The 20,300-nt window shown below is 44.7% G+C and overlaps 1 protein-coding gene across 2 annotated transcripts in view; it reads left to right on the forward strand.

Moving 5' to 3' along the window:
- The first annotated feature begins 1,170 nt into the window (after nucleotides 1-1,170).
- LOC141994192 (H(+)/Cl(-) exchange transporter 5) overlaps nucleotides 1,171-20,300 on the forward strand; it is a 97,826-nt gene continuing 78,696 nt past the window's right edge. The window contains exon 1 of one of the 2 annotated variants that reach the window (XM_074964370.1): nucleotides 1,171-1,284. The gene's annotated coding sequence lies outside the window, so the exon portion shown is untranslated. Of the gene's footprint in view, nucleotides 1,354-20,300 lie in introns of both variants that reach the window. The other variant, XM_074964369.1, reaches the window with a different exon arrangement.

A 20,300-nucleotide genomic window follows, 5' to 3' on the forward strand; every position in this document is an offset into this window, starting at 1 on the left:
GCTGCCAGAGACAGTAACATCTGCAGTGGGGCTTAGGTCTACCTAACTACTGTCCACGGAGTATGAATTTTTTCACAGCCTTGAGTGATGTAGCTAGGTTGATCTAAGTTTTAAGAGTAGACCAGGCCTGAGTTATCAGCACATTGTTTTTATACTACACTGTAGTTGCCTGACAAGTTGTGACAGTTGTTGGTCTGGCACACCTGCTCACTGTGTAATGAGCATGGCAGGGCAGCGCACCAAGCATGCAAAGGAGGATGGGTGGCAGTGAATCTCAGAGGCCTGGTGAGTTGTTATTACAATGCCAGGGCACTCTGAGTGATGTAAAGAAACTCTGAGAGAGTTCAGGTGTCTGGGAAGAAGCTCTGGAGACAGTGGGACTTCTCTGGAAACGGGTGAATGCATAGGTGCTGGAACTAGCGGTGCTGGGGTGCTGCCGCACCCTCTGCTTGAAGTAGTTTCCATTATATACAGGGTACATAGTTTATAGTTTGGTTCATTGGCTCTCAAAACCCCCACTCTACAAATTGTTGCAGCACCCCTAGCTGTATGGTCTCTACCTCTGGCAGAGTGACTGATTTTTAACCATTCCAGGGTAGGGTGAGGCTGGGGATATGTGGACAAGTGGGACTGCCGGCGAGCTGTACAGTGTCTCATTTAAGCTGGAGACGGATTCATGCTGCATCAGCAGAATGCAGATGCTGGGGGGGGGGGAGAGGGAGAATCTGGATTTGGCTCTTTATAAAGCTAGAATCCAGCTGTGAAATTTGGCAGAGGTTCCACCCATCCTGCCCTGTGCTAGGCCTGATGAGAGACAGTTCGGGCCCTGAGAGCTCATGTAAGCTGCTCCCCCCGCCATTTCACTTTATTTACACACATGTTATGTTTAGGGAGCACCCTGAGCTCGGCCCCAGTACAATTATCCCCCCTTTGCCTGTGTCCATAACACCCACAAACTCCTATCCGCCTAACCCTCTCTACCCCATGATTGAGGAGAGAATGGGATGACGGATCAGACGCTGATTCCTCTGCTATACACCAGGCAGGCTGCAGAAGGTGCGTGAGCATGGTGCCTCCCTGCCAACAGCAAAGATGGCGGCACAGCGGCTTCACGGGGCGCACTGCTGCTGCGCCAGCGCGCCTCCCTTCCCCCCCGGGAGCTGGCGGCAGCGCGCTGGCTTCCTGAGAAGGGAAAGTGGGTGGTAGCGCCCGGGATGGAAGCGCCTGCGACGGTCACTTGAGCCGCTTCCCACCCCCGCCGCGAATGGAGTCTCCCTCCTGCAGGTACAGCGCTGCGGGGAGCCGGGCGGCCCGCTGAGACACGCCTTCCCGGGGCCGCTGGCCCCCCGAGAGGTGAGCGCCCCGCTGCGCCCGGCCTCCGAGCAGCCCCCGGGGAGACCCGCAGCCGGCCGCTGGCCCCGGCAGGGTGCTGGGCATTGTGGAAAGGAGGGGGAGGGGCCCCGGGGCAGGCGTTTGGGGGTGGGGGGAAGCTGGAGGGGCCCCGGGGCAGGCGTTTGGGGGTGGGGGGAAGCTGGAGGGGCCCCGGGGCAGGCGATTGGGGGTGGGGGGAAGCTGGAGGGGCCCCGGGGCAGGCGTTTGGGGGTGGGGGGAAGCTGGAGGGGCCCCGGGGCAGGCGATTGGGGGTGGGGGGAAGCTGGAGGGGCCCCGGGGCAGGCGATTGGGGGTGGGGGGAAGCTGGAGGGGGTCTGAGGTATTGGAGACCCCCTTCCCCTCTGGCCAGTGCTGCCTCTTCAGTGACCGTGCTGGCATGCGGGGTGTCAGCGCTGCAGGTTCCCTTCTCCCTAGCAGAGGGCAGCAGGGTCCAGGCGTGTGCTGGGCAGGTTCGGCGGCAGTACGGTCTTCGAGCTGCGCGTTATCTTGAAGCTAGCCAAATCCCTCTGCAGATGCTGTCTCAGCAGCGAGCTTCTGTCCCTGGTAAACGGCCCAGGTCGATCACCTGGTATCGTGTCCTTCCAGATGTGTCACAGAGCTGGACTGGGATCTTCAGTGGTGCTTTGTGCAGGGGGGTGGCTTAGGCTGCTGTAGGTGGGGTGCTTGGGGCAAAACCAGAGTGGCCTGTTGAAAATTGTCTTGTCACATGGTGCTAGCTGTTCATGAAAGGGTGTCAGATAAACAGCTATGGATGCATCACTTGCCTGATGTTCTTTTCCAGTGTAAGCAGCCATTGTAGTTGCCACAGGGTTGTCATGGGATCACATATGGGCAAGTAGGTTGTTTTGCAGACCAGCTACCTGCTTATTCACAATCATATTGGCAATCTCTTAAAGTGGTCCCCATCACTGAAAAGTTTGGGGCCCATTTGCTTTATACATACTTTGAAGTCCTCTTAAAAATATAAGACCTGCAGCAGCTTTCTGGTTTGCCTGGGCATAGGGAACATTTTGCATTTACAGTTCAGACTCCATATAGTGTGTCAGAAAGGGTGTGGCTCTTGTGTGAATTCTTACAGGAACCAAGTAACTGCTTCTAGGATGAAAAGTTTTAGCTGTAAATGGGACTATGGGGTCTTGTGATAGGTTCCCAAGTTCCTTGGTCCTTGTTGAGCAAAGCGGCAAAAAGGACATTTATGAAACCTTTTTTCATTTGTCTCAAGGTGTAATATAGCATCTTTCATTTAACATATGCCTAGACCTATATATCGTAGGGATATGTACTGCCTGCTCTTGTAATAACTGTGTGCTTGCTATATGAAACTGATCAGCAGTAGTGAACATCCTTGTGGAATTCATGGATATTTTGCCTCACCGTGTTCTCAGGACACACAAAGCTCAGTTTGTGGTGGGCTGTACTTTAAAAAAAAAAAAAAAAAAAAAAAAATTAGGGCAGGGAGACAGTTATGAATGTTGTTCTGGTGGAGAGCTTTACCAAATAGGAAACACTGCAAAACCTTCCTAAAGGTAGTCAGACTCATTTAATCTCCTCTGGAAGCTCATTTAACAACTGAATCCCTTCAGCTGAGTTCTTTGTCCCCAGCTGCCTCAAGATGCTTTCAAGGCTTTGTGGTCTGCAACTATCTGGTTCATATATGGAACTGTGGTCTCTAACAGGGTCCCAATACATTAATTTCTTTGAAGGTTAGCACTGAGGCTGTAGACTAGCATCAGAGGCAGGGTGGGAGCCCTGTGGAGGCACTGAGGCACAGGCTTGAGGTGTTTACAGCCTAAATCCTGGAGAACGCTGACAGCTGCAGTTTGCACGAGCTTGAGCCTTCACACTGTTTTCATGTTCAGATTCAAATGTGGTGAATTGCAATAATTCAATTTAGAGATGACAAATACATACGTAGCTGTGACTGGTTCCTCATCTGGAAGGAAAGGGCAGAGTTCGCCAGCAAACTAAAAGAACGTTTTCGTCACTTATGCTGCCTGGTTGTCCAACTTTTGTAAAAGAAGAACTCTCAACCAGTGATATGCGTCAGCAAGTCTTTGGTATTCAATAGCTGCAACTCTGAAAACTCAGGGGTTCAACGTCTAGTAGTGATGCTTGCACTTGGAAGTGCTGTGAACTGGTATTTGCAAGTGCTGCTGCTGCTGCTACATCAAAGAAGCGTGGTTTGCTAATACAAGTGCAAGCATCACTATTATTTCCACGTGCAGCTATCACCAAGGGACAGCTCTTATAGCCTCTGGCAAGTCGTTCATGGAATTTAAGTGGAGTTATACTTTAAGCACTGTGGTATTGGATCCGAAGTGAGTTTGAAGTACAGTGTGTTGAGATTCAATTAAGATTTATTGAGAGCTAAATGTGTAGCCACATTTTTTGTTCTCATTTTGACAAGGTAGATTTGCTTGTACGGTAAGCAAAGGTTACTAGTTTACACTGAATGTAAATTAGTTTATAAATATAATGCAGTGATGCTTAACAATAGCTTGTTTAACAATGTTTCTTTCAAAACAATGTAATGAATTTGTAACCTAGACACAAGTTACATTCATCTATGCGTCTTTAACTTCGGGAAAATAAAACAACCAGTCAGTGTAATTAGGTAACCGAGAGGCAGTGGTAGAGAAGACTACCATATTCCTTGGTGCTTAGAACAATGATAGCAATACAGCAGGAGATCCTGGGTTTTGTATGAAACATTGGAAACAGCCTTTCAATTGATGCTTCTTTTTAAAGCAATCCAATTTCCTTATTTTTCTGCACCCCGAAGAGTGTGTAAGTCTTCTGCAGAGGTGGCATTAGCAGAGGAAACTGAAGTGCCTTAGGTAAGGAATATCATAAAGACTTTACGTTTGTGTATGGCTGGCAGCAGAATGTACTCTTATTGCTATGAAAATGCAATTTGAGCGGTTAAACCCTTCATGGGTTTACAAATGAGTTTCTAGGTCACATTTTTCCTTTGCAGTTAAATATTTCACCATTTGCCTCTCCTGGGCTGTGGGATGACAGATTGTAGCAAGAAAGGATTTAAAACTTTCTCCTTTTAGATTCTTGTCTAAGCATAGTCTTCAGAATAAGTGGTGTGAAAATTGAATATTTCCTTTCCTTCACCCCCAGACAAGTACGTAAAGTTATTGTAGAACTTTAGGTAGTGAAGCTGTTTCTAAGCCAGGCTTTATTTAGGGAGTGAGGTCTAATAAAGACTTCATCGTACATAACAGAGTGAAGAGCTAAGTTTAAACTAAACAATAATATGTTGACTCATCAGTTAAAGTTTTGACAGAGCTTCCCTTAAAAGATTTTTTTAAACACATACACTCCTCTTTGGGACAGGTCACTTTCTGTATACAAATTCTCACATTCAGTCTTTTCCCAGAAGAAATTTTGTTAAAAGTTGGTCAATCAGATCAGGAGTCTGTTATGGGACTTTGAATAAGTATGTGTTGTATTCTATAAGTTTAAAAACCTCTTGTCCTCTGATAATTCAGACTGCTTGATATCAACACTTCACACTTGTTTTATGCACTTTACCACAATTGGAACTAACAAACAGGATATTTTTTGCCCTGTTGAAATATGAACCGTTTTAATTTATTACAAGTTGACTTTTCTATAGTCTCCACATTTTAAATTTCAGTTGGAGGCCTGGCAAATATCACCCACTTAGGGCTTATCTACATGGTGGGGGAGTGCATGCTATGGGGTGTGATTTCTAAAGCACACTAACCTTTTTACATAGACCAATTAATAGACCTTTCTGGTGTGCATTACAGGTTCCCTAGTGCACTTTCACATAGCGCTGTTTGAAATGCATCTGATGAAGTGAGCTGTAGCTCACGAAAGCTTATGCTCAAATAAATTTGTTAGTCTCTAAGGTGCCACAAGTACTCCTTTTCTTTTTGCGAATACAGACTAACACGGCTGCTACTCTGAAACTTGTGCTATGTGAAAGTGCACTCTGGAACCTTTAGTGCACACCAGAACGGTCTATGTGGACCAATTAGAATCATAGAATATCAGGGTTGGAAGGGACCTCAGGGGTCATCTAGTCCAACCCCCTGCTCAAAGCAGGACCAATCCACAACTAAATCATCCCAGCCAGGGCTTTATCAAGCCTGACCTTGAAAACCTCTAAGGAAGGAGATTCCACCACCTCCCTAGGTAACACATTCCAGCGCTTCACCACCCTCGTACTGAAAAAGTTTTTCCTAATATTCAACCTAAACCTCCCCCACTGCAACTTGAGACCATTACTCCTTGTTCTGTCATCTGGTACCACTGAGAACAGCCTAGATCCATCCTCTTTGGAACCCCCTTTCAGGTAGTTGAAAGCAGCTATCAAATCCCCCCTCATTCTTCTCTTCTGCAGACTAAACAATCCCAGTTCCCTCAACTTCTCCTCATAAGTCATGTGCTGCAGCACCCTAATCATTTTTGTTGCCCTCCGCTGGACATTTTCCAATTTTTCCACATCCTTCTTGTAGTGTGGGGCCCAAAACTGGACACAGTACTCCAGATGAGGCCTCAACAATGTCAAATAGAGGGGAATGATCACGTCCCTCGATCTGCTGGCAGTGCCCCTATTTATACAGCCCAAAATGCTGTTAGTCTTCTTGGCAGTAAGGGCACACTGTTAACTCATATCCAGCTTATTGTCCACTGTAACCCCTAGGTCCTTTTCTGCAGAACTGCTGCCTAGCCATTCAGTCCCTAGTCTGTAGCGGTGCATGGGATTCTTCCGTCCTAAGTACAGGACTCTGCACCTGTCCTTGTTGAACTTCATCAGATTTCTTTTGGTCCAATCCTCTAATTTGTCTAGGTCCCTCTGTATCCTATCGCTACCCTCCAGCGTATTTACCACTCCTCCTAGTTTAGTGTCATCTGCAAACTTGCTGAGGGTGCAGTTCATGCCATCCTCCAGATCATTAATGAAGATATTGAACAAAATGAGCCCCAGGACTGACCCTTGGGGCTCTCCGCTTGATACTGGCTGCCAACTAGACATTTAATAATTAACAGGCAAAATGTCAGTATGCTTTAGAATTCACACCTTTGCAGTGCATACCCCCACAGAGGAATTACCCCATTGTGTAGCCTGACTCTTAATCTCAGTGTTAAGTATCAGTACCTCTACACGATGAAATAGTTTTCAAAATGTAAACTGATCGTTATGTTTGGACCATAAACCTGAAGGTGATTTTTTTTCCCCTCTCCCAGAGAATATACACTGATTGATCTTGCTTATTTTTCCTAAAATAAAATCAATCACCTCCAGAACTGTGGTTTCAGTGTCAGAATCTTCACTGCCCTACATGGGGAAAAATGGTGACCAAAGAGCTTAAGGGAAAAACATAGCATCATAGTATTCCCTGAGTACCAGGACAAGCAGCTGTCTTTTGAGCTACCGCCACACTGTGTTGTCATCTCTCCTGCCCCACATTGTGCATCATGTCTGACTTGGAGGGGCCATATGTGGGGATGACCTTACCAGCAATGTAGCAAATTTTGATGTAGAGTCTTGGCCTAAAGCTGGTTCCTGAGTGATATCAAGTCATTCACAAAGATGATCAACCAGCCTTCAAAAGGTAATGATTTTCACTATTGACTTGGGTTGTATTTCATGTAGTGACCTAGAGGTGAAAGACTTTGTGTCCCATAACTAGGGCTTTTGTTTTCAGGGTATATTTAATTTTGTGGGACAAGGGTGGTTATTTTTAGCAATTTTTGAGTTCTAGGTAGATGTCCAAAACTTTGGTGGTTTTTTTTTGTGGGAGGGGCGGGCTTTCTCTTTGTATATACTGTAATGAGTAACTGCTTTAATTTGCCTGATTGCTCTTTAATGTAGTTCTGTTTCACCATCAGGGTCTGTGTGGAACAGTTCATATGCAAAATGTTGGTGCAGTTCAGAAATCACACCCCATAGTGTGCATTACTGTCGGTGTAGACAAGCCCTTAGATACAAGTAACCATTTCTGATGTTTTTCCTGGCATTTATTAGATAAATGTCAGTTTCTTTTTTTGTATTGTGGGTCTTTTATTGGTGTTACCGGTTAAAACCGAAAAGCAGATGCCTTACCCAAAACCCATCCCTGAAGCCTTTCAGTTTCCCTTGTTCTCTTCTAAGCAAGTTCACTTTTATTTTTATGCTACAGTGATAGCATAAGAATGAAAGGAGAATTCACTGAACCTGTGGAGGGGAATCTGAAGCAAATGAAGTGTGGTAAATGCCCCCCTTTTAACACATTAACCTCTCTTAGTATAAAGAAAAGGAGTACTTGTGGCACCTTAGCGACTAACCAATTTATTTGAGCGTGAGCTCATGCTCAAATAAATTGGTTAGTCTCTAAGGTGCCACAAGTACTCCTTTTCTTTTTGCGAATACAGACTAACACGGCTGTTACTCTGAAACCTCTCTTAGTATAAATGTTCCAGGTGAACACTGGCTATCAGACTAGAAAACTTGGAGTAACAATTAGATCAAACAGCCCCCTGTAATGTGGACTTTCAGAGTAAACATACATCTGATCCTGCACTACAAATCAGTGTCAGAGTGCATCTCAGCAGCAGAGAAGAACATTCTGTTCTCAGTTTCTCTGATCCTGTGGGATGTGCAATAATGGTAGTGCTGGTGGTCTTGTAAGATCAGCTGTCTGAAGAGAAAATCCCTCTGAAAAGGGAGCATGTAGGTTTACTTAGCAATATTTGGGGTATGGGTGAGTAAGGTTCACCCATTAAACTTTGGATATTGTCACTGTCTCATTAAAGGCTATACCACTTCTTACATGGCAGACTGACTAATCTCAAAGCACATAATTCAAGTCTCTGTGCAAGCACTCAGGGACAAAATTCAAATGCCCTGGGACCAAGTACCAAAAAATCAGGGATAATCTCTTGTGTGGGGACTGGGGACACTCTGAAAGCCCTTAAGTGTGCTTATTTAAGGAGGTCGTTTTAAAAGGAAGTGAAACTGATACTGTATTTTGTGCTGTTGAAGTTCCTATCTTTAAAACCTTCCTTAATGTGATGTTGACCCAAGAATTATTTTTGCAAGATCAGGGACTTTCCTGACATCTCTTTTTAGCGAACAGTAAATTACAATTGTAATTTAATATGTGAAGTAGAAAATCAGATTTCTTGGATGTTAGCAGGACTGTTGCTATATCAAATGAATAAAGCATTTCACCTAATACTCTAATGCAAAATATGATCACCAAGCTGTGCTCCAAAGTTGTAATACAGGTAGCACTTACAATACAGTTGATTGTGTATTCTTTTGTATAGCTCCCAATGTCCAAGGAAAAGCAGGGAATAGATATCAACAGGGAATCTTAATGTACCCAGTGTGGTGATGCACTATTTTGGAACCCAGAAAACTATCTTTTAAGAGGGCTACAAAGAAATTGGCCCATCTGTAAATACCAGGCCAGGTTTCAAATTACACAGTTTTCCACTGAGTTTTCTCTTTGTAGTTTACTTGTGTTTCTGTACGTAACTTATTGTCTGTAACAGCATCATATGTCTTCACCTACATATGGAAGAAATGCTTGTGGGTATAAACAGAGGTTTCAGAGTTTTCCTGAGTCTGCACACAGCTCTGGTGCTGCTGCTCATAGATTTGCCAAGTAGAGTGAAATTAACAAAACTCCAGTCTATTTTACTGTTACTTCTCAGAATCTTTTTGGCAGAAGTGAAACATCCTGCTGATTTTGGTTCTCTTTGAGAAACCGCTGAGCAACAGCATCAGAAGGAGGTGCTGGAGTTATTCACAGTAGAAAGAGGACCCAAAACCAGACTAGGATGGGGTAGCGTAGCAGAGACCTCTTTTCCTCCCACTTTCGTCCTTGCAGCAACCATTCTTTGCAGATGAGATGGCTTTATCTGTAACTGGCCCATGCCTGAAACTTTCACCTGCAAGTTATTAGAATCACCGCAAATCTCACCACCTTTTGAAATATAAACTGTATATCTTTGACCTTACCGTCACAAAATAGCAAAATAAACTGATCTGGGAGTAGAGGATGAAGAGTAGACTGATCCTTTTGTTTACTGATGGAATGTGTACATGCATTTAGGTGAGAGTGGTAGAAATTTGTGGCTAGGACCTTCCCTTCAAAGTGGGTAGGGGCTCTTGATGGGGTGAAAGAGGCAGAAAGCTCTTTCTCCTTTTCAGCACTGAAAGAGGGGTGAAGCTTCAATTTGATAAATGTCTACTAGCTAGATGCTGCTACAGGTGGAGCTCCCAAGCAGATCTAGGGTTATCTCTCCACTAGAATTCCCAGCAGCTGTTGTCAAGGTGCCTGTAACTCATTGTAGCATGCCCTTTCCCTAGTCTTCTGTATCTGCATTTGGGCTAGTAGGTTCTTTTTCTAGGAAGTGCCTGGCAAATTTTTCAAGCCATGGTTATAACATTGTCCTGCACTATTGCCGGGTAGGTTGGGCATAAAATTACTGTGCTTTCTGTGGCCACTTAACTTAGTGAAGTGAGCACTAAAAGTAAAGTTTACGTATCTTCTGTTTGTAAATAAATGTAATAAATATTCTTATTGCTTGAACAATAGTTGACTTAAAAAAATAATCATTATATCTTAGCCACCACATCACACTCATGATGAATTGCTTATCCACTGTGACCCTAAGGCCACTTCATAATAGCTTTCCAAAATACTCTCCACGAAGTGTGACCTATGTTCCTGGCTTCTAACTGTACAACGTACATCTGGATGTGTTAAAACATGGTGTTCAGAAGAGTCCAGTTTTCCAAGCAATTTTGATTGCTCGTTAGAACTGTATCACTTGCAAACTTCAGCAGCAATGATTTTTTTAGTTTTATTTCCAGATAATTGATAGAGCTGGAATAGCACTGAACCAAGAGCAGTTCTCTGGGCAGCTTTAATAATAAAAACACTTACTGGGTGATGTAATTGTAAATGGGGAATTTTTCCCCCATGCCAGTGAGTGGTGTGCTTATTTCCTATAACAAAAAGTAGTGGAATTAAAAAAGTTAGTAAACCACCATTGTCTCTCCATTACCAAACTTGATTTCTGTTGTCTCATATTGGAAGTACTACTTGTAGCAAGTTATTGGGAGGTTGTACTTCACTGTCATGCTGGGTTTTTCCTTTTTCCTTGCATAACAGCATTGATTATTCCTTCTATTACAATAGAAATTATTTTGCTAACTCAACTGCATTTCAAAACCAGAGTCATTACATTTTTGGGTCAAATTATGAGGCAGTGTTTTTGATCTAAATAAATACCTTGAGTAATTCCCTAGCCTCACTCTCCCTGATTGAGATTTGATTCAGTTTTATTGATTTGTGCAAAAAATAAGGTTGTGTATAGCTAAGGGGCAAGGCTGCAGCCCTGGTATTTCAGAAAGTGGTACTGCTTTCTGGTAGTATAACTATAATACTGATATGTCACTGGCTTTGATCTTTGCTAGCATTTTCAGCTGTGAGGCACTCCTGCAGTTGTTGCATTGCAACCTACAATTAGGAAATTGGGTCTCTCTCTTACTAGATAATCAGTTGCTGTTCATGTACAACTTGTTTAAATACAATGAATGGAATGCATTTATTTGCAAGATTTAAAGATGGGGAAGAGGGTCTAAAACATTGGTTGATTAGATTGCATAACTGAAAAGATTTTTTTTTTTTTTTAAACACTTGGTAGCTAACCTTTCATTTACTGGGCTAACAGTTGAGGTTAAGGACTCCAGGAGCTTGATGTCAGATGGGTCATCGCCTTTGTCTGGCTTTTCCATTGTTGTACCTGAAGTGTTAGCAGTGGGCATCACCCAAGGGGCATAGTTGAAATACCGATACGTAGTCAATATTCCTTACTTCAGATACAGAAATGATACATGCATACAAATTGGATAATCACATTCAGTAAATTATAACCTTTTCAATGATATTTTACAAGACCTCTCTTGCATAAAGTACATCTGTTATGTCATATTCATATCATAAGCATATTTTAATAAAGAATATGGAGTGAAACATCACAACGTACCATATTAAGGCTGTAGAACAGGGATACAATTAATATGCATAACTTAATATATACACATCCCATATACCCAGCTGCCCCTCTACCTAGCCATTATTATTTGGGCAGCTTCTTGCGGGTGTCTTGGAAGAAGTGAGTCTTGAAGGAAAGGGTAAAGTAAATTCTAACTTTTCATTTAAAAATCCGTCTTTGCAAGAGGCTGTGTTCTCTCGTTATGCTGTTCTTTGTATGTATTCAGTCTGGAATGCAAGCAAAAGTTTTATAGCAGCTGATGTTACCATCAGGCTGGTTTTAAAACTAATCCAGCTGGTTTCTTTCTCCCTCAAAACCACCAATAAACCAGGTGCCAGACTACAGCAGAAGCCAAACTTTTTAGCTCCAGCTAGCAGTCTTGCTTATTCCCAAACATCATATGCCAAACCACCCACTCTCCTTAATACCTCTTTGTAATCTCCTGTTTTGCATTCAGCAATGTCTGAGATGTGGGTCAATGTATGGAAGTGTGGCGGAGACTGCAAGAATTTATATTTGCAGGGTCAGAGTGGCAGTACATTGGATTAAGTAGTAACAGGCCACTGGTAGAGTAGAAGGTGACACCTTTGGGGACAGACTTATCAACAGTTGGTAGTTAGATTTCAGTGTCTAATGGCAAGTCTTGGGATGGGATACACAAAGTGTGTATAATAAGTATTTTGCATCATGCTCTTAATTATTCACATTTGAAATGTTGATTGGCACACCTTTCATAATGCAGAGTGGATTCATATACACAGCTATTGCAACTGTGCTTCTAAAGTACTATAAATCCTGGTTTTGGAAGATTAGATTTTGAATGTCCCTCCTGAGGATGGGACTACATACGGTTTTTCAATTTCTCAAATGTAGTTTGGAAAGTGATCAAAGACAAAACAGATGAGGCAGTTCCTAAAAAGACCCCTGTGAGTATACTACTTGATACAAACTAATCACAATAAGGTAAACTTGGGCATTTGGCATGTAAGGTTAATACAGGGAATTGGAAATCTCATAATCTGTTTTACTCTAATATATTATGGGCTCATTATTGTCATGGTGCAGAAGTTTGTACAGTTCTTAAACAGTTCTGTAGGCAAACCTCTTACAAGTGTCAAACAGAACTAAAACAAATTAAGATCTTAAGCATTAATACTACTCAGTGTTTGCTGTAGTGGGGTTGGCAGTACCTAAACACCATCAGTCATCGCAAGTAATTTGAGATTTTTCTTTGAAATATCTGGTTTGATTTTGAACGCCTGGTTATTTGTGAGATTGGGGTGTGTGTGTGGAAACAGAAGGGTCTTAATGATCTTCATAGCTTCTTGCCCCCCACCCTTAAACCTTCAAGGATCCATATCAGTGGTGGGTAACCTGCAGCCCATCAAGGTAATCTGATTGCGGGCCGTGAGACATTTTGCTGACCTTGACTGTCTGCAGGCATGGCCCCCCGCAGCTCCCAGTGGCTGTGGTTCACCGTTCCTGGCCAATGGGAGCTGTGGGAAGCGGCGGCCAGCACGTCCCTGGAGTCAACGTCAGCAAAATGTCTCATGGCCCACAATCAGATTACCTGATGGACCACATGCGGCCCATGGGCTCCATACAGCAGCCTCTGGTCTTCTGACCAAGGACTGGATGCCTCTGTAATTGGCTTTAGGGAGGGAGGTGTACTAAAGAGCAAGATGAAGCAATGCCTTCCTTTCTTCCCAAGGCTTCCACAGCATTTCTGCTTTTAATACTTTGTATCCTTGTTCTATAGAGCTTGCTTTGTCAGTGCCAGAAGTCCAGTTTTAGAAGCCAATTGACTAGATTTAATTCACTTGCACAAGAGTGGCTCAGTATTTCCATTGCAGTCAAAAGAAGGGTGCCATCGATTGCACCCATGTACTATAGTGATGGGAGCCATTTGGGGTACGTCTACACTGCAGTGGAGAGCGAGATTCCCAGCCTGGGTAGCACTCATGCTAGCTTAGCTTGAGCTAGTGGGCTAAAAATAGTCATGTTGATGTTGCCATCTGGGCAGCTGCTGGGGCTCTGAAGTCCACCTGACTCTGAGTCTCCACCAGAGCTGCAATGTCCACACTGCTATGTTTAGCATGCTAGCTGGAGCCCTGCTTGTGCAGGTCTATGTACCTGGACTGAGAGGCTCACTCCCTGCTGCAGTGTAGAGATACCCTTACATACCTAGATCTACACCTGGGTGGTTGGAAATAGGCAACTTCCTGTTTTGCTACATTTGAAGGGTTTTATTCAGTCCATGTTCCTTGTATCAAGTTCTTACTACAGCTGTGTTTAGTCCAGTTTTCTCTTCATTGGTTTCTTAAGCTTTAGTAGCAAGCTCTTTAAGAGAAGTAAGCATAGTAAATGAACCACATGCAGTGTTCATGACTTAGTCCTATGGTGCAAAAAATGGGCAAGTCTTTTCTGGATTAATGCAGCGCTTTGGGCAGTTTCAGGCAGCCTAGAACTGCATCCAGAAATACCTGTTTACAGTAGATTTCAGATGAGGTGAGACTATTGGTGGGGTCAATAGATCAATAGGCTTTTCTGTGACAGAAAAGGGTGAGAATATGATGTTGGTGAAGGGAAAATCCTTTGCTTTTTTTGTTTTTTGTTTTGTTTTTAAACAGCATTATGGTCTGTTTCAGAGTAACAGCCGTGTTAGTCTGTATTCGTAAAAAGAAAAAAGAAAAGGAGTACTTGTGGCACCTTAGAGACTAACCAGTTTATTTGAGCATGAGCTTTCATGAGCTACAGCTCACTTCATCGGCTATGCATCCGATGAAGTGAGCTGTAGCTCACGAAAGCTCATGCTCAAATAAACTGGTTAGTCTCTAAGGTGCCACAAGTACTCATTATGGTCTGTGTAGTGCTTTTTAGTCAAAAAGGACTGTTCCCCACCCCACCGAGCCTGCATTTAAACTGGACATAATTCAGTGAGGAACAACAGATAAGGATTACCATAGCGCAGCAGTGAAACATTATGAAAAGTGATTTCTATTGAGTATGCATCTTATTGATCCCCTTTTGAGATTTGGAATTACTTTTAATACAGTGGAACCACAATTATCCAATTTAATTGAGACTGGGGTCAAATCAAAATGATTAAAAATCTGGATAATCTGGAGAATGGGCAAAGAGCTTCAGCCCTGGGTGGTGGGGCTCGGGCTGCCTGCCCCAGGCAGCAAGGGCTCAGACTTCAGCTGAAACTGGAGCCCTGCTGTCCAGGGCTGTCTGCCGGAGCCCCAGTTCGGTTAATATGGAGAGCTGGATAATGGAGGCTGTGATGGTATGGACCCCTTGGGAAGTCACCTGATGTACTGAGATACCACTGAGTGAGTTTGTGTGTGTATGGGGATGGGGGGGTGAGAAAACCTGGATTTGTGCTGGAAATGGCCCACCTTGATTATCATACACATTGTAAAGAGAGTGGTCACTTTGGATGGGCTTCAGAGTAACAGCCGTGTTAGTCTGTATTCGCAAAAAGAAAAGGAGTACTTGTGGCACCTTAGAGACTAACCAATTTATTTGAGCATGAGCTTTCGTGAGCTACAGCTCACTTCAATTACCAGCAGGAGAGTGAGTTTGTGTGGGGGGGGGCGGAGGGTGAGAAAACCTGGATTTGTGCTGGAAATGGCCCAACTTGATTATCATACACATTGTAAGGAGAATGATCACTTTAGATAAGCTATTACCAGCAGGAGTGTGTGGTGGGAGGAGGTATTGTTTCATGGTCTCTGTGTATATAATGTCTTCTGCAGTTTCCACAGTATGCATCCGATGAAGTGAGCTGTAGCTCACGAAAGCTTATGCTCAAATAAATTGGTTAGTCTCTAAGGTGCCACAAGTACTCCTTTTCTTTTTGCGAATACAGACTAACACGGCTGTTACTCTGAAACCTGAGATACCACTGAGTCTATCTGTTCTGCCTGTGATGACCCCCTTTAACCTGTCTTGCTGAGCCAGGCTCTTGAAACCTCCTCTAACACAGTGGTTTTCAAACTGAGGGTGGCGACCCGGTACTGGGTCGCGGAATGGAAGGCACTGGGTCGTAGCGGCTCTGGTCAGCACCACCGACTGGGTCGTTAAAAGTGCCATTGACGGTGCTGCACAGCTAAGACAGGCTAGTTCCTACGTGTTCCAACACCGTGTTGCACCCCAGAAGCGGCCAGCAGCAGGTCTGGCTCCTAGGTGGGGGGATCATGCGGCTCCTCATGCTGCTCCCACCCTGAGCACCAGCTCTGCACTCCCATTGGCTGGTTCAGATTGTGCATCTAAAAATCTATGCAAGGCTTTTTTTAGAGATGTGATTTTTATAATCTTCAGCAACATACTAATAAAATATTTTTAAAGCAAATTTTAAACTAAGATCCTGTAGACTAACATGTTCTGAGTAAATATTACAGTAATGCACTCCTGTTTTTGTCACTAAAGTCAGAAACTGATAGTATATACCTAGGGGTTGGCAAATGCCTGTGAAATGGCTTCATTACCACTTGAATGGCTCTTTAACAGTTTCAATCTTGTGCTAATAGGTCTGGCAGGCTAGAAGGCTTTTTCACTTTTAAAAAGAAAAGGAGTACTTGTGGCACCTTAGAGACTAACAAATTTATTAGAGCATAAGCTTTCGTGAGCTTCAGCTAACTTCATCGGATGCATACGGAGGAAGATATAGTGGGGAGATTTGATATACACAGAGAACATGAAACAATGTTACTAGATTCCCTCCAGAGGAAGACTCACTAGGCTGCAGCAGCTAGCTGTGGGAGCCTGCAGGAAGGATCAGAACAGGGATAGAAAGAGGCGGTAGGGTGGACGCTAAGACCCCGGGGTGCCCCAAATTTTCGGGCACCCTATGCAGCGGCGTATGCCTAAGGATGGCCCTGCCTGTGGGCGAGAGCTGCGCAGAGCCGCCTTTTCACCATTTCTGGGGTGCAGTGCATTCCGCGGTGCCAGGACAGACTGGAAGCCTGTCTCTGCACCCGGGCTGCACTGCTGACCAGGAGCTGCCAGAGGTAAGCTCGCATTCCAACCCCACGCCCCAAACGCCTACCTCATCCCTGAGCCCCACTCAAATCCAGAGCCCCCCTTCTGCACCCCAAACCCCTCATCCCTGGCCCCACCCCGGAGCCTGCACCCCCAGCCCAGAGCCCTGACCCACCCCTGCCCCAGCCCAGAGCCCCCCCTGAACCTCTCATTTCTGGCCCCACCCCACAGCCCACACCCCAATCTCCTCATCCCCAGCTCTGTTGGGTCACGGACATCAACAATTTTCTTCAACTGGGTTGCCAGAAAAAAAGTTTGAAAACCACTCCCTAACAAAGTGGTTCCCAAACTAGGGGTGCCGCTTGTTCAGGGAAAGCCCCTGGCAGGCCGGGCCAGTTTGTTTACCTGCCGTGTCCGCAGGTTCGGCCGTGGTTCGCTTTTCTCGGCCAATGGGGGCTGCGGGAAGTGGCATGGGCCACTAGCCGCCTTTCCCGCAGCCCCCACTGGCCTGGAGCGGCGAACTGCAGCCAGTGGGAGGCGTGATCAGCCGAACCTGCAGATGCGGCAGGTAAACAAACCGGCCCGGCCTGCCAGGGGCTTTCCCTGAACAAATGATGCCCCTAGTTTGGGAACCACTGCTCTAACACACACACAGGCAGGGCCATACCCAGCTGCAGATCAGCTCTGGGAAGACTCAGTTTAAGGGACTTGCTCCAGCACTCAGATGTCCACCTCCCTTGGAGTACAGACCCAAAGAGATATTCACCTCTTCCCGTTGTGTGGAAGAGAGTATGCACAATTTCTTACTCCCCCACAGTTAGAAATCACATAAACTGGGTTATGTCATAAACCAGAAATAAATTTATTAACTATAACAGGTGTATTTTAAGTAGTTAAGGAGGTAGCAGCCAGAACAAAGCAGATTACTAAGAAAATAAAACAGAGCATGCAAACTAAGTTTAATACACGAAAGCAACTGGTTACATGTGAGTTCTCACCCTAAATATGGTTCTAATAATCTTTTTCACAGGCCAGATGCCCTTCCAGCCTGGGCCCAGTTTTTTCCCCTCCTGTTCAGTCTTAGCTGTTTCCAGTAGTCATCTTGGGTGAGGGTAGCAGGGGAGAACTGATGACCTGGATTACGTCAGTCCCCACCCTTAAATAGGATTCGCATAAGGCGGGAGTCCTTTGTTTCCTAGTTTGACCCCTCTTCCCTTACAGTGGAAAGTTACAAGAAGTCCCAGGTAATGTTTTAGTATCAGATGACAAGACCACCTGATTCTGTAAGGCCCTTGTAGCCGTTCTTCACAGGCTGACCCACACGTTGACAGAAGACTAAGGGCACGTCTTCACTGGCAACGTTAAGCGCTGCCGTGGCGTAAAGCGTGGCTTGTGTAGTTGCGGCATAGCGCTGGGAGAGAGCTCTCCCAGCCTGCTTAAAAAACCACTTCCACGAGGCGAATAGCTCCCAGCGCTGGTGCACTGTCTAGACTGGCACTTTGTAACGCTGAAACTTGCAGTGCTTGGGGGTGTTTTTTCACACCCCTGAACGAGAAAGTTGCAGCGCTGTAAAGCGCCAGTGTAGAGAAGCCCTGAGCTCTTTTACAATCCATTGTCCTTGTGGATGGGCCATCCACCCTGTCTGGCTTTTCTATTGTGGTACCTGAAGTGTTAGCATTGGGCATCACCCAAAGTAGCATAGTTGAAAAACAGATACATAGTCAGTATTCCTAATTTCAGGTACAGAAATGATACGTGCATACAAACAGGATAATTGCATTCAGTAAATCATAACCTTTCCAGTGATCTCACATGAGCCATCTTGCATAAAGTATATCTTGGTTATGTCCTATTCATATCATAAGCATATTTTCATAAAGAATATGGAATGACATGTCATACCTCTCCTCTGAGATTACTGCCAGAGGGTTGGTCACTGACCAATACAGAGGCAGTAGGCCTAAAATCCCTTTTTGGCTTTGGATATACAACCTCCAAGTGTTAGAGACTGGGAGTGGCTAAGTCATTATGCAAGGTAGCCTATCTCCCCTTGTTTTTTTCCTACAAACCCCCCCCCCCCCCCAAGACGTTCTGGTTAAACTTGGATTATTGCTGTGCACATTGTAAGATGAGCTATTGCCAGCAGGAGAGTGAGTTTGTGTGTGTGGTTTTTGGAGGGGTGTGTGTGTGTGGGGGGGGGGTGGTGAGAAAACCTGGATTAGTGCTGGAAATGACCCACCTTGATTATCATGCGCATTATAAAGAGAGGTTTCAAAGAGGGATGGGCTATTACCAGCAGGAGAGTGAGTTTGTATGTGTGTCTGTGTGTGTGTGGGGGGGGGGGAAGGGTGAGAAAACCTGGATTTGTGCTGGAAATGGCCTTCCTTGATGATCACTTTAGATAAGCTGTTAGCAGCAGGACAGTGGGGTGGGAGGAAGTTTTGTTTCATGGTCTCTGTGTGTATATAATGTCTTCTGCAGTTTCCACGATATGCTATGCATCCGATGAAGTGAGCTGTAGCTCACGAAAGCTCATGCTCAAATAAACTGGTTAGTCTCTAAGGTGCCACAAGTACTCCTTTTCTTTTTTCTTTTTACGAATACAGACTAACACGGCTGTTACTCTGAAACCAAACATTGTAATGTCATTCACAGGTGTTCTTGCAAAGTTCTGGGTGTCTGTTCCCAGGGTGCCAGAAAACATTGTGGTGCTTAGCATTGTGTACATAATGTAGATGTCACTATCTTTTAAAGTGTAGGTGTCTTGGCGTTTAGCCACAATGTCATGAGGTGGTGTGCCTCAGTTTCCCCTTCCCACAGCATTCTAGATTGGTTATGCTTTCTCTGCTCTGCCAAGCTTTAAGGATTTTCTTGTTACCGCTCCTAAACTGTACCAAAGATTTTTCCAAAAATCATGCATGTTACACATAGTTACCACTAGTATCAAATTCTTTGTCTTAACCCCCAGTGTGTGTAGTAAGAGACATAAAGTTACCAGCAAATTCATGACAGAGAGGCACTTTGAAGCATGATTAGACCCATTAAATTGACATCCTCTGCATCGATTGCAGCAGCATCAGTCTCCCAGTAGTGAAGACAAGCCCTTAGTCTCTTACTGCACTATACCCCTTCCGCTTCCTCGCTGCTCCCTTCCCGTAGCATGCCCTTCCATTTCTGGTCTGGTGAGCCACTGTCCTCTTCTCATTCAAATTCCTCTTAGAACTCTCTTCTTGTCCTGTAATAATGGTGATGGTGGTTGGGGGGCACAGATGAAACAGACATGCTTCCTAGGGGTACCCAGGGTTATGAGGCACTATGCTACTCCCTGCCCTTAGCATGAGGCATCCTTGTCTGTGCCTGCTGGCGTCACTTCCCAACTCCAGTGGCCACAGGCAAGGCAAGCCTGCCCCGCCAGACCTCACAGGCCCTGCTGTCATTCTACAGGTGAACGATAGGCACATTCTGACCCTTAGGTCCTCCTTCCATCCTTTGTTTCCAAGTTTGGAAACAAACCACTGCTCACTGGACAGTTGCAGTATTCGTGGAGCCACCGCTTCCAAAGAAGCGGAATACCCCAGTTGACCCGTTTCATCTCAGAGCACTGCTCTGCCAAACTCATAGCGCTTAGATTGACTTAGTGTGAAATCAGAAGTTTATTTAACAAATCACAGAGATTCAAGTAGCTGCAAGTACACATATTAGAAACAAATGATTACATATAAAATAAAATCATAACATGCATTCTCGAGCCTACACTAATTAACAAGATACTCTCATGTCTAATACTCTCAAAATCTCTGCAGCACTTTACAGCCAGGCAGGTTGCGACCCCTTGTTTCATGAGAGAAGCATGCTGTTACTTTGCCTCCTAGATGAAGGATTCAGTC

This window comes from Natator depressus, chromosome 9 (genome assembly GCF_965152275.1).
Source record: "Natator depressus isolate rNatDep1 chromosome 9, rNatDep2.hap1, whole genome shotgun sequence".
NCBI classification, from domain to species: domain Eukaryota; kingdom Metazoa; phylum Chordata; order Testudines; family Cheloniidae; genus Natator; species Natator depressus.